The 15,766-nt window shown below is 34.0% G+C and overlaps 1 protein-coding gene and 1 non-coding gene across 2 annotated transcripts in view; one reads left to right on the forward strand and one right to left on the reverse strand.

The window, feature by feature from the left end:
- The window catches only part of Sesn (Sestrin), a 211,859-nt gene that overhangs the window by 45,598 nt on the left and 150,495 nt on the right, over positions 1-15,766 (reverse strand). The gene's annotated exons all lie outside the window — the stretch shown is intronic.
- TRNAA-AGC (transfer RNA alanine (anticodon AGC)) lies at positions 13,937-14,009 on the forward strand. The gene has a single exon. It is a non-coding gene; the product is annotated as a tRNA-Ala (tRNA).

Below are 15,766 nucleotides of genomic sequence, written 5' to 3' on the forward strand. Positions count from 1 at the left end.
GGGGGGGGGGGGGGGGGGGGGGGGGAGGTGGTGGTAAGGATGGTTAGATCGCTGACACGGGACCGGGGGATACATGGTAGGGGAACGCACGCCGGCTTTACGCCGCTGTCATTGGTCGGAGCACAGGGCTGTAACTGGCTGTATAACGCTTGTGAGAGTCACGTCGATCTATCGACGTTGTATTTCGAGAGCATGTGCGGCCAGATTTTTCGGGAACTCCCGAGTCGACTCCGGTTCTAAAAAAACTGTCCCCCTCGATTCTTCCGCCACGTTCTTTGCCGTTTTCTCCGTAATTAATATACACCAGGACGCTCCGTTAAATGTTAGTGGAAATGAAATTAAATCAAGTTTAGTCGCTTACCGAGCTCTCTCTTTCTCGCGCTATCTTTCTTTTTCTCTAAAAGAAGAAACAGGAAGGGAAGAAATCAGTGATTTCAAATGACGTTTATGCGCTGGAAACAGAATCTGGTTGTATTAATTGAAATTCTGATTGAATCTATTATAATTCTAGTTGAAATAACCAGAATTTGTATTAGTACGATCAGACTCTTCTGATTCATTCATTTCGAACCGGAAACTATTTCCAGTGTGATAACACTGAGAACTATTGATAATTATTCAGGAAGAATGTTTCGTTGAAACATCTAAAAATTTAACTAAACGCAGATTGAAAATAATTTTGAGAACGTTTAACAATACTACAAAAAAAGTTTTAATATTATAAATAACTAGTTTCCTACATGATTATTTTTTATACCCAACAACATAATTTTCAGATTTGTATCGACCAATGAATTTCCAGATACTTTAACGAAAGTAATTTTCTTGTCTAAAATTATGACATAATAATAAATTATATCGTTCAATTATTTTCATAATCTTCCATCTCCCTTTTTGTTATCAGTATAAAATCAGCTATCTCTTTCGTCGATTACGTCACTGGGCCTCAAATAACCGCGTTTGGAAGCTCCAATTCTGCGTTACTGAATTTTATAATCAAGCTTTCCGAATTTACATCTCTCCTTAAACTAACAACCTCTTGGAGGAATCCAAAATCGAATATTGATTATAAACATTTACGTACGTTCCGTAGATACGAGGCGGAAAGATCGAAGATACATCCCTGCGCGCAGGCGGCCGGTCTGATCAGCTGATGCCCTAGCAACAGTGGTACTAACCGCGCTAAATACATCAGTTGTATCTCGTTATAGGCACAAAGCGAACTTATAACAACGGCAATGACAAGAGAGAAAGAGATAGAGAGGGAGGCTGTCGCGAACGATAACTATAATTTCGTCATACGATTAAACACATAATCGTCAATGACGCGTACCGTTATATACTACCGATTTAAGGATCGAGGAGTGAGGGACGAGATGAAACTTTTTCACTGGTGAATCGCTTGTACAATTTCCCAATCGTATTTTTAATTGAATCAAGTAGAATAAATCTTGACGGAATATATCGTTTAATAAAAGCGACAAAGAAATTATATAAAAATAAATCAACGCACATGCTAAAAATTTATGTTAACTAAGTATATTAATAATCATTTTTTTAATTATATAATCGATAAAATAATAATATGCAAATAAATGATATTTTTAAAATGCCAATAATACTGTAATAATATGATAATAATAATGCTATATTAATTCCGTTTTAATAGTATTATAAATATATTAAGAAAAATAAAAACATTTCTCCTTTTTAAGAGGAATTAAATCACGTAAAGAAAACATTGCGTGAGATTGAGAAGAATTCATTGTCATAGCTTCGTAATACATATGAGTCAAGAGTCAAATGTTACTCAATCGTGCGAGAATGCTTAAATAATGCTTTGAACAAACCAGTACAAATAATCACTTATCTCTTTTTACAGAAATCAATATACGGATACATTTATATTAACTAAGATACATCTATTGATAAAATAGATCTAACTAAAATACTATCTCTATTAAACTGGGCTGATTTATTGTATCAAAATATGGAGTTGATTACGTTCTTATAAATACCATCTCTCCTCGAAGAAGTCACAAGTGTATAATCTGACCTAAATAACTCTCATAAAAGTAATTTTGTGGATTGCTGATAAGCTGTTTCACACCATTGAATTTCAATGTACTCAATATATTTGAATCACATTTTTGGTATATCATAAACATATTATGATGATTTACACCACTCATTAACGAGCTAATCTGCAGATAATACATCTTTCTGCCCAAAAAATAACTTGATAAACGACACGACTCCGTACTGACAGAACGAAACAAAAATCAGTTCTACCTTTTAACCAAGGAACAAAAGTCAGGGGATAAATAACGCGTCCGAGGTCTTACTCTATGATCCTGAAATTCAATTAAGTAAAGGAAACGTATCATGTGACATAATAGTTTCTTGCGTTGTAAATGTTGGGGTCAATGACACTACCCCCTTGTCTTGGTGCGGATTGGGGGATCGCGGACGAAATGGCACCATCCAAGACCTCCGATTCCTTCTTCCTTTGTCTCCCAAGGATACTACAAAATGAAAGCACTGAGGGACCGACCCTTCATTTCCGCGAGAGCCCTTTAACGAGTCTTTGTTACGCACACGAAATGTCGTGGCGTGAAAGATAGAGAGCGTGTATATATATATATATATATACACATATATATATATAGATATGAATACGAGAGAAAGAAAGAGGAGAGAGAGGGAGAGGGAGGGAGAGGGAGAGAGGGGGAGGGAGACAAAAAGAGGAAAAAAGAAAAGAGAAAAACGTAAAATACATCCATAATCCCTGCGATAAACTACTGCGCCGAGATTATTCGTTTTGCACGTATTTGTTATATGTAAAACGTCACGGAGAGCGACGTGCGCAATATTAAATCACGTCCGATTCGATTGCAGCAATCAGCGATTTTATTCTCGAATAATTCCGATAAGTAGTTGCAAACATTACGCATAGTTTTCATCAGTTTGTCCCGGTCGGCTTTCATCGCGAAATCGAACGTTGGAATACAAAACGCGTTATACAGATTCGTTAAGAATTGCTACGAGGGACGACAGCTAAGAAAAGACGATGTGTCCCGCGTGTTAATCATCATCGATGATGACGAATTTCCGCGGAATCGACAACGTCGAGAAGGTTACGCGATTTGGATATTTCCCTATTCGAATTTCGTTAGACGTCAGTCGACGAGTTGAACAGGAAGTTTGACGATTACGGTCGCGTTATGTGTATTGGCATGTGAAATGCAACTGAACCGACTTTTCTCGCAGACGAAACGGCATGATGAAGTATGGTGACGATAACAGTTCCTTCAACCTGTCTGCCACAAAACAGATATTGGTCTCTAAGAAACGTGTTTCGTATGTCACGTGGACTGACAGATTAAATGATTAGAAAGATAGACAAATTAGCCCACTGAAAGAAATCAACACGAGAGCGTTCTACGAATTCAGTTCTTTACAGCCGGAGTTACGCAGTCGAGCTGAAGCTGCCAGAGCTTCCATCTCGAAATACAAGAAGGTGTGATGTGAATATCGATTAAAGATATACAGGATGTTTGATAAATAACGATAAAACTCTCGCATAGGAATAGAGCGGACGATACTAAGTCCTCTACCGTTTTACAATTTTCGCAATAGTTAACAAGATATTAATTACTAAAAATCGCCGAATATTAGTCTTCAATAACTTTTTATTCAAGTACTTTTATACAAAGAATTTTTTCAAAATTTTTTAGTACCGCATTTTCTCATGTTAAAAATAGTTGCCGATAAGAAAAAAACGCAGTACTGTAAAGTTAATAAAAAATTCTGAAAAGAATTCTTAAAGCTCTATGAGAAGAAAATAAATAATTTTTGTCTCTGATTTTTGGGAAGTTGATAGTACTTGAGTAAAAAATTATTGAAAACTAATATTGGTGATTTTTAGTGATTGATATCTTGTTAAATTGCAAAAATTGTAAAATGGTAGAGGGTTTTTAGACTCAATTTTGTTTCCTGTGCGAGAGTTTTATCTTTACTTATCAAACACCCCGTGTATAAATTTAAGTATTAATAGATTTATAGATTTTGATTAAAAATTATAGAATTAAACTGAATACAGACTAGGAAAGACATGGACTTAACTACAAACTAATAAAATATCTATGTGACTTATGATGAATTGATAATTCTTCATTTATTTCTATTTTCTTTCTACTTTTCTAGCCACGTTCTCCAATGATGCAACAATTTCTCAATGCAAAATTTGTATACGCTAAAACATTCGTTCAAAGTTGTGGTAAGACTTCCATTCAATGATAATTAAATATTATAAGAGTTATATAGAATTAAACTAAATATATATAGACTAGGTAAATATGAATTTAATTATAAACTAAAATATCTGATTTATGTGACATTCGAATTGACGATTCTTCACCTTATTTCTTTTACTTTCTTTTTACTTTCCCTAGCTACATTCTTTAAATGGTACAATTGCTCAATACAAAATGTGTATACGTTAAAGCATCCGTTCGAATTCGTGATAAGAATTCTGTTTAACGCTAATTAAACATCATGAATTATATAGAATTAAATTAAATACAAACTAGGAGAGACATGGATTTAATTATAAACTAATCTGTTCGACTTGTGACGATCGAATTAAAGAGTCTTCATTCTATTTCTTTAACCTTCTATTTTCTTTCTACTTTTCTAACCACATTTTCCGAAGGAAGAATCGCTCGATGCAAAATGTGTACACGCTAAAACATCCGTTCGAATTCGTGGTAGGAATTCCGCTCGAAGATAATCACGTCGAGGGATCAACATTCAGGCGAATGATATTTTAGTCGAGTTCCGTGTGAACTCTCGGTCAATCGCGATTTCCACGAAGACGAGGAATCTCTCTTCGTCTTCCTCGCTCTCTTTTTTGCTCTCTCTCTCTCTCTCTCTCTCCTCGCCATGAGGTTTCTATTATTTTGTATTCCTGGGAGAAGGCGGACGCACTTTTGGTCGAGGTTAGTATTGGAAGCGCGAAGAGGTCAACGCTCGGGAAAGCGCCTCTCATTACGGCACTGTCATACGATATTACCAGGCCCGTCGCTTGAATATCCTTGTCCTCCTCGTAGTCCTGGCGCGATTACTTCACATATATGTCTACCTCATTCTGTCTCTCTTTCTTACTCTATACCCTTCTATCTATCGAGCTCGCTTGACTAATCAACCTTCTGCTTCCTCGAATGGTTGATCATCTTGCCTCTGTGCACTTACGACAATGAGTTTCGTTTTTCTCAGTCACCCTCCAGTCGTTTTCATTGCACGATTTCATCCCTTACGAATGACAGAGGCTCGATCCGAAGGATCCACGCCTTTGTTTCTGTGTCTCTCTTGATTTCCGTTGTTATTCTGGCTTATGGTATTTATTAGAACAATACTAGGTACGACGCTTAATTGAATTCTTCTTTTCTTTGTTACAGCGGCGCCTACGACGATTTATAAGGAGCAGCAGAACTGATTGAAAGTGTCATCTTTTATTTTTCTGTGCTTTTACAACGTGGATTCTTCAGCACTATTTTGTAAGTTCGCAAAACTAATACATTATACGTTTATAAAATCGAATAAATATTATAGTACTCTTTGTCAAAAGAGATCCGTTCCTTTATCTCTTACGAATTAATATATAATTGCATTAATATTTATTTATAATATTAATGCAATAATTAATTTTTGATAATATATATTCCAATTTCAATTTAGGACCAATAAATAATCGATGCGTAGTTTGCTTGGCAATTGTAAAATTCACACAAAAATATCATTAGGCACTCGTCTTAACCGAATTCTTGCCTAATGATATTCTTTACTCATTTTTGAAGATTTCTCAGTCAATTTTCACTTAATTATTAATTAATATGATACATAACTATTGCATTAATATTATAAATAAATATTAATGCAATTATATATTTATTCGTAAGAAATAAAAGGGACGGATCTATTTTGACAAACTTACAAGATCTCCACGAACGCATCTCTACACACATCAATACGACAAAGAGAACTTGAAAACATCACCTGTCCACTCCCAGGTACAGCAACGGCTTCACCCAACGTACCAAATGATCAATACTCCCGAAAAAAGACGTCTCTACCTCCCTTCTGCCATCACCGTGTCGTGTTAACTGTCAGTCGTCGCTGTCCTCAGGCTGTCATAATATCGCACTATATATCGGTTTATCCCTCTGAGTCTGTCTCTCCTCTAAGGTACAATCGACTCTTACTATTTCTTGCGTTCACCTTTTATCCTTTTCTCTTTCTCGCTTCATTAGTTTGCTCTAACCGTCTTTCTACTTCCATATCCACCTTCGATGTATTCTGCCCTCTATATTGTCTATCTCGCTTTCTCTCGCGCTTCCTCTCTCTCTCTCTCTCTCTGTTACATACACAACATTCCGTTAGGCGTCGTCTACAATACACGGAGTAAGAAGTAAGAGTAAGAAATTGACCAATCACAGTCGAATGTGAGAAGAATAATCGACTGTGACTGGTCAATTTCTTACTCTTACTTCTTACTCCGTGTATTGTAGACGGGCCTTTATAACGGAGTTGCTCGCTGTTTGGTGTACATGATTAGCTACTACGAAACCATCGGAAAGTTTTGTCTACCGTAATTTGCGATGACTAATAACCGGTTCCACGCTCGAGTGACGAAAATTGCTTTTACCTTGCGCGACGCTCACCGTCGACGGAAGACGTTCGCTCTGTTGGTCAGTAGGATCGTCCGTAAACCTACATTCCAAGGATATCATACATTTATTTAAGAGAACTGGGATCCCCTTGGAGCAATTGTCTTCAATATTAGTCTCCAATTATATTTAATGAAAGATAGCTGCCGTTAGTTATTAATAATTTGAAAAGATCCACCGCCTATTTATTAGGAATAATGTTATCGCGATCCGAGGCTATTCTTATAACGTCATCCATTTCTTCAGAAATTACTGAAGTATGCTGTATTTGTTTTCAGCAAAAAAAAATTCCGAACGAAAATCGTGGAATTGTCACTAGGACGTGCCAACTATCCAAATTCTGCTTCCGCTAGAATTAACAGCAAAACAGATAATTCAGATACAAAAGACCATCTTACGGAAAGGTGTGTTTTTATCAGTGTACATATGTTTTCAAGTCGAACGATTTATTTTTATGTGTGTTATTCAAGCGAGAAATCCATTGTAGCATCCAGCTATTTTTCATTGTGAACGAATACCTTGCATACTCGAGATGTGCCATCACACACCAAAAAAGCTTTAAGGTCATTTAACAAGTAACCAGTGAATCATAATATGAAAATATAAAGTAATTTCGCGTTGCCAAATCACACACACACATCCAAGGATTTCCAAAAGATTCGAGAAAAGTTACAGCTTATTTTTAGCAAAAATATTTTCTTATTAAATAAAAAAAAAACATTTATTTTAGAATTAGAAAAAAGCTCCATTTAAAACTTGTCTTTTAAAACTTATTCTTCAAAACTTATTTTAAAATAAATTTTATTTTATAAAATGGATATATATATAATAATAATCATATATGCGTGCGAAATTCATGAAACGGGATGACATAAATTAAATGAATACAGCGTGAAACAAAGCATAAATGTGATTCTCTAAAAGTCAGTGGCCAGCACAGTAGGTATTATGTATTGTTATGCAAGAAGCTCGTTACGAGAGTATTTTCGCGATTCTCGTAAATGTGTCGGTATCAAAAGTGTGACTCACTGTCGCTCGTGCATACAGATATTATTGTATGACTTGTCTATATCTTTACCCCACCGATGTCCTTGCACGTAATATTCCGCTAAAAGACACCGATATAAATTGTTTAAGAATGTTTAGCGACAATGAGTCACGTCGTTCTACACGGCAAAACTTTGCGTAACAATGCCGGCGCGTCTGCTCCCGATCGGTATAAGCGAGGATCAAACTGCTTTGCATAAGGCCATTCGCGCAGATGTTTTTAAATGGCATCTTAAACATGATTTTTATAATGAAATGCCGCAAATTTCTGCTGCAAGATATGTGCTAACTACTCGAAGAATATATCGTAAAAAGGTATAAAAACATTACATGTAACATCAAAAGGAAGAAAGAGAGTGGGTGTATGCATAATTATCATTTATGTAAATTTTTTAATATAAATATAAAATAGATCTAAATTTGCGATGAGATTTTAAATTATCATCAGCAAAAATGTGGAAATATTTAATTAAATTATCTTAATTAAAACTACATTATTTAAAAGGATTTTTTCAAGATTACGCGAAGCACTTTGCGAACTCTGTAACTTTTTTTAGCTTATATGTAAATCCAGTCTCGTAGATAACGTCTTAAAAAAAAAAAAGCTTTTAATGCATATGTACATTAAATTTAAGATGTAGCTTTGTTGGTAAAAGGAAATAAAATGGCAGAAAAACAAGAAATATTTCGCTGTTTTTAAGAGCCTCTTGACCAATCTAAGTTGTAACATTTTTTGTCTCCGACGTATCTTTATACTTTTTATCCTCGCGATAAACTCGCTAAAATAAAACCGTACGTTGTGGCAATATTTTTTATTGGATGAGAAAATATACGAAATGGATCGATTCCCATCAAACGGGCTCATAAAAACCATCGAGCATAAAAGCTCCCTAAAATCGTTCATCCCCAACACAGTGGGTTGCGTAATTTTTACGACGCCTACTTGGCCAAGGAGCTTACATTGTCAGGGAGCACATCGAGTAGATCGATACATGTGCTATTCGTTCCATTGTTTGTCGGACGACTTTCTTACATTAGAATTAAGGTCGGCAGCTCTTGTTTACGAGGTATCGGAATATTTTTTGTTTACGTTATGAAGTAGAAATAAATCTTCTTCGCCGATGTTGAGTTAATGCTTTTTATTAATTGATCTGAATATGCAACGAGAAAAAAGTCTAAACCAATTATTGATAAAATTTCATGCTAATTTATTTCATCGAGTAGATGTTTTCTTTTCGCTATAGTTCTACGAAATATAAATTGGAATAGACGTGTAACTATTATGCTAGATTATGCTAGATTCTATTAATATTAAAAGAAAAAGCATTAAGCAAACATGCATGTCTCTGTAATCTGAATTATTCAACGGAGACTAGAATGATTTACATTTTATCGAAACACGTGATATGGGTCAAGCAATTCATATCATGCCTTTTGTCTCGATGTCAATCAAGATATTTTGGAAATTCCATGTCACATCACGCGTTGTTATTAAATAGATGCTATAAATTATGTAGCAATAATATATTGCGTAATGTATAGGATACGGAATATTAATGGGTAAAATGGAAAATATAGAGTCAATTTCGAGAAAACCTATACGGAAAGGACGGCTTTGCTAAAAATAACACTGCCCGACGTGATTTTTGCTGTTTGAATAAAAGATACCATTTCTGATGTATTTTCGCGCGCTGAACACGAATCCGGTAATGAAATTGCTCTATCACGTCAGGTTTGTGAGAAAAGTGAAGTTAAAGGTTTCAAAATTGACGTTTTTTTGACATACTTGTGATTTTTTTGCTAGCAAAGTAAATTTTTTTTTCTATTCTTCTTTTATTTATCATTTCAACTTTTATCTGTAAAATATATTTTTTTTAACACGGTACGTTTTTTTTTCACCGAGATAATTTCTGCGTAGTCACGCAACGAAAAATGTTCTGTGCCAAAAATGTTTTTGAAGAAAAAGTTTTAAGAACTGTGTGATGATTTTAGTAGCAAAGTTTTTAAGGTCACTAAATCCGAATCTGAAATCGAATTTTCGAAATTCAAAATGGAGGATCCAACATGGAAAAATTTGTCATCGCAAAAAAATTTTTATCACCCAAAAAATTTGTCATATGCGCTTTAATTTAATTTAAAAAATATTGTTTACAATATTAATTTTAAAATTTTAAACATTTGTAAAAGAATTTCAAATTTAAATTAAATAAAAAAATGTTTATTAATTTCTTCTTTTTCTTCAAAAACATTTTTGACACAAAACGTTTTTCTTTGTAACTACACAGAGACTATCTCGGTGAAAAAAAAACGTACGGCGTTAAAAAAATATATTTTAAAGATAAAAGTTGGCACTTTAAGATGCCGTAAACGAAAGTAGAAAAAAAAATTTACTTCGCTAGCAAAAAAATCACAAATATGTCAAAAAACGTCAATTTTGACACTTTTAACTTCACTTTTCTCAAAAACCGTGATGTGATGGGGCAATTTCATTGCCGGATTCGTGTTCAGCGCGCGAAAATACATCGGAAATGGTATCTTTTATTCAAACAGCAGAAAAAAAGTCTTAAAATGTCGGGCAGTGTAATTAATCTATCTAGCTAGAACTATAATATCTAGCTTAGATTTGTATCTAACATAAATCTGAAAATAATTTTGTTAGACCATCGAAATAGTTATGTAAGACGCTCAAATTAATTGCAAAAATGTCAAAACTTTTTGCAGTATTGCTCATCATGCTTGAGATTTCTACACTGAGAAAAATTTTCCTTAATTTTAATAAATATATTTATTTAGTGTGTAAATATATTATATATTGTTTATTTAAATTATAAAATTTGAAATGAATAAATATATAATTAAGAAATCATTAATTATCAATAAATAATAATGAAATTTCAATAATCATTGCGTTGTATAAAACACTTAATATAATTAAGAAATGATTTTCTTCATAAGACAATAACATTCTTCAAATAAATAAAGTTTTTATTAAAAAAAAAATGTGTTCACAATTCTATGCAAACACATAATTTATTAAAATTAAGCAAATTTTCTTGTTTAGTGTATTTTTTCTTAGTGTAGAAAATTATTTTAATAATAATCCAACAGAATTATCTTCAAATCTATATCTAGCTAAATTTTTATATAATTCAGCAAAACCGTTCTTTCAGTGTAGAGATCAATGCAGCAGTGTTGTAATACTGCTATTTACGTAATATATGCGACACAATAGAGCACTTATTTCGTAGATTAAGAGACTCGCAATTTGGGAAACGCTGTCATGGCGTGAAGCGTGTATGTGACAGACGTGCACGTGGCGGAGACACGCGTACGAGGGAAAGCAATGCTGCAGAAGAGATCCGCCGCGCCGTTTCGGGCTTTTCCGGAAGAAGTCAGAGAGACGAGAAGGGAGGGGTCAGCGCAATTTTCGACGTTGCCGCCGGAAAACGCGGTCGGTGCGTCTCTTTGTTACGGCCGCAATAACGTCACGCTGCGCCGAGAGCTCGTAGACTCACGGCCTGGCTATTTACTGGAATCGTAAAAACACGAACAAAGGTTCGTTAGCGCTGTGTAGTTTGCTGTCTCCTTTTACGCGTGTTATGTAAGGGTGGAGAGACAGTACGAGCAAAAGAGGGAAGTGTCGAGGGCGATGCGACGCGATGTGGTGAACGGATCGTTACGTTTTCATACGAAGCGAGATTTTCTCGTTGGAATGAAAAAAAAAATCCGGTTGAATCGCCTATCTGATACCTACTCTTTTATTTACCGGGAAAAAGAGAGTCACTGCCGATAAACTCCGTAATGAGCGCGCCGCTTTGTTTCCTATCATTCAGTGAGAAAGAACGAGCGGTATTGATACGTCAGATCGAAAGTTCATTTGCGAGTTCTTCAGAGAAAAATTTATTTATTTAAGAGCTTCACGGACAGAAAAAAATATTCAGATTTGATTAATGTCCATTTCCATCGATGTAGATTAATTTTAATCTCTGTACAATTAAGTAACTCTTCATCTTTTTTAATTCATAGACTCTATTTTGTAATTCTTAGACCTGAGTTTTTCATTTGCTGAGTAACCTAATGATAACGAAAAATTGTATTTTTCTATCTTATATAGTCAATCACTAAACTAACAAATAAAATTTTCATAAATCGATAATTTTTAATTTTAAAAAACTTTTACAGATGGCTTAACAATACAAAATATAAATAATAAGGAGCATACAGTCACAACGCAAGATGTCTCTCTTTAGCGAAAGTTATATATTTAAAAAAATTATTTAATATAATCAGTAGACGTTTCGGTTAAATCTTGACCATCATCAATACAATAAAAATATAAAAGATATTACAAACATTAAAAAGAATATTAACAATTTATTCGCTAGTCCAGAATTGACAGTGACAAATTTACATTTGCTTATAGAAGGAAATTTTATTGCGATATAATTCCTTGTTACTTGAAACTTTGTAATACTTCGTATGGAAAATACGGAATTTCCAGATTCTAGTTAGATTTAAAAAAAAAGAAAAAAGATTTTTTATTATATACTATAATACTTTTTGATATATATAATTGTCGAAAATAAGTGATTATATTAAATATATTTTTTTTAAATGAGTTTTGCTAAAGATATTTTGCGTTGCGGCTCTTTATTATTTATATTTTAATAATTTTAAAATTGTAATAATTATACTTAATAAACTGATAAATTATAATTTTTTAAAACTGATAAATAATTTTTTGTTTACATAACGCTACATTAGTAATTAATCATAGCTGGTAAAAACACAATTTTTACATTATTATCAAGTAAGGTTAAGTCTAAACCACAAATTAACCAGATAATGAAAAACCGGGACTTAATGACAGTAACGATATCATTATATTCTCATTGCGTAGTTTTTGTACCATGTATTATAAAACTTGCGCAACGACAATGTATATCATTACTATCATTAAGGCTCGATTGCATCAATATTACTTTGACTGTGAGCGAGGCTTAAAATTCTCACTTTCTCTCTTTAAAGCCGAAAGAGAGGGAGAGATAGAGAGAGTTTTAAACCTCGCAAATAAAAAAGTAACATTGGTGCAACCGGGCCTAAGAGTTACAGAACAGTAAATTGAATAAAAAGTAAGTTGAATTGAGATTAAAGTTAATTGATCGATGAAAATAGACACAAGATTTTTAATTCGTGGATAATTTACGGATCAAATAAAGCGTCTGAAAAGAAGATCAATATGATTGAACAACTTAGGTGAATCATACTGCATACGGTGCCTCATGCGTTTCACTTTGTGTGCTATCGTGGCAATAATCATTTTTTATAGCCTAAGAAGTCGCGTACGTTCGCACGACGATTTTTATTTCTCCGCTAATAACAAGTTCTATTCTCATTCCCATTTGAGACAATGGATATTTTACGCGTTTCCACGTACATAAAGGAAAGCCCGAAGAAACTTCGAGCTCGGATAAAATGTAAAATAGTTACAATATATCCATAAAAAAACAATAAAATGTTCACGAAAGCGTAAAATTGACAGAATCGATGTTTTTCTTGATTTCGTTAAGCAATAATTAAAATAATCCGAAAGAAAGGAAAGTCAAACTCTGTTTGTAATAATGTAGAGTGCAATAGCAAGCTCATTACAGCAACTTTACGCCGCGATGCATGGTTAACTGCAGGTGCAACGATCTGACACATATTACTAGTATGATTCATCCATGACTAATATAAAAAGAATAAGCGATAAGTCGATATTGACGGAGGAAGACAATAGAGATCGTGTTTACGCACGCTATTTACACTCAATTTTTATGACCAATATTTGCGATAAAATTATTTATACATATCTTATCAGTTCTAAAGCGTCGGATTTATTGTATTCTTTTTTCACATTATTTTATAGCTTTCAAAATACAAAGAGACAAGGACTGGAACAAAATGCTGCGGCGTGAACTGATGTGAATCAAATGCGGATCTAGTCGTCACGTCATAGAAGGAAGCCTACTGTGTGTCGGTTATGCCCATTACCGTCAGTCAAAGTGCTAAATGATGGATTCTCCAGTTCGCAAGACGTGAAGCATTGTTCGGAGAAAGTGTAACATCGCGTGTTACTCCGCATTGAAGATCCTGTACAGCCTTACGTTCTCTTACACCAAGGGGGCGTAGCTCAGATGGTAGAGCGCTCGCTTAGCATGCGAGAGGTACCGGGATCGATACCCGGCGCCTCCAAAACTTTTTTTTTTAATTGAAAAAGAAAAGTAAGAATCGCGAAATGTATAAAAAATCCTATCGCCATTAAAGACAAGATTTTTTTTTAATATTCCTCACGAAAAAAACAATTTTGCTAAAGAATATAAAAATTAAATTACGGTATTAAATAATAGTGCCAAATTATATCCAATTTAAGTTATTTATTAAACATTAATTTATTTTTTAACCATTTTTATAGATCGCCACTGCTCCTACTCAATATGTCGTTAATTTATTATAACTAAATCAATGGAGCCAAATAATTCAATTCTATAAAATGTATTTTTTATTCAAATTTAATTTATTACGTGAGTATATACGTTAATATAAATGTTGGTTACTTTGAAACTAATCACAGAAATAGATTAATTTTCACATACGTAAAAATTAAAAATAACAAAATGTTATTTAACTTAAGGGTTTGGGTTATTATTGTTCTCTTGATGTCTAATAATGTATATACAGATCTAAAAATAATTTTGTTGGACCATAAAAATAATTATGTAAAACAATCAAGGATAATGAAAGCTGTGATCATAACAAGCAACTTGAACGTAATCATTTTGAGTCTAATAAAATTACAAATCCATATCTAACTATTATAAATTTTTATGTAGATGCTTTATAGTAAAACCATATTTTCTGTGTACTACATTATCGGATATATTTAAAACGTTTTCGAGTGAAAATAATTTCCCGCTAAAATTTTTGATATTGGAGATCATCGTAACAAAGACGATAATCTGTAATCGCTCGGGTGGCACAATTCGAATTTCATGCTGCGAAGCTAAAGAGAGGCGTGTGCGCGGAGGTACCGTAACAGAGAGAGAGAGAGAGAGATTCAGTAACGGTACAATATAATTCCACGAGATTGCGGGCATCGCCGACCACATTGCAGGTACACGACCCACAGATGTGATTTCCTCCGGCGAACTTTTCAACAATGCATGCGCCGGCCTGATAAAGCGAGAAATATCCGTGTCAACTTGATGCACCGAGCTGCCGATCGTTTTCACTCGCGCTTTACGAAAACGTCCGACAAGATCTCTCACGCCGAGCGTATACTACATAATATCACCATATCTCTATTGACGACAGAAGTCGAGGATGAACGTCAAAAATAAACATGCTTCTTGTTGCAAATTCGCGTAGAACAAATGTTATCACCTTTCGATATTTCATCTTCGTCCTACGATAATTCCCGCTCTTATGAAATTATCGTAATTAATAATTCTAAAAAATTTAAATTATACATAAAATATTATGTCGTAAAAGTCAAACGCAAATAGTGTGCGTATAAATATGATGTAAATTAAAAAATAAAAAAAATGGTGTAAAGTGCGATTAACAATAAATAAAACAAATATTTCTGAAATTGCAAAGTTTCAAAATTATAATTTCGATATGATAGGTTTATTTTTTATTCCTGCACTAGAACTCTCTTTCTGGCTTTCGCCAAATTAAACATATACTTATATCTCACTTAAAGTTCCAAAAGTGTACACTGCAGTCACAAAAAAACAGACCCATTAAAAAAAGATGACGAGACGCTATAAATTGCCGATCAACGTGACGTTTAGTTTTGTAGCTCTTTTTCAGGGAACACTCCAAGTGTACGTGACGGCGGTCACCGTGTCATTGCATAATGTTGCCAGAATTACAAGCGTAAAGGCTTTGTCACGGTGTTTACGAGCAGCGATGGGTGATTCCGACAAAAGTCACCGTCGAGAAAAAAC

Source organism: Trachymyrmex cornetzi, unplaced genomic scaffold (assembly GCF_001594075.2).
Source record: "Trachymyrmex cornetzi isolate Tcor2-1 unplaced genomic scaffold, Tcor1.1 scaffold797, whole genome shotgun sequence".
Taxonomy (NCBI): Eukaryota; Metazoa; Arthropoda; class Insecta; order Hymenoptera; family Formicidae; genus Trachymyrmex; species Trachymyrmex cornetzi.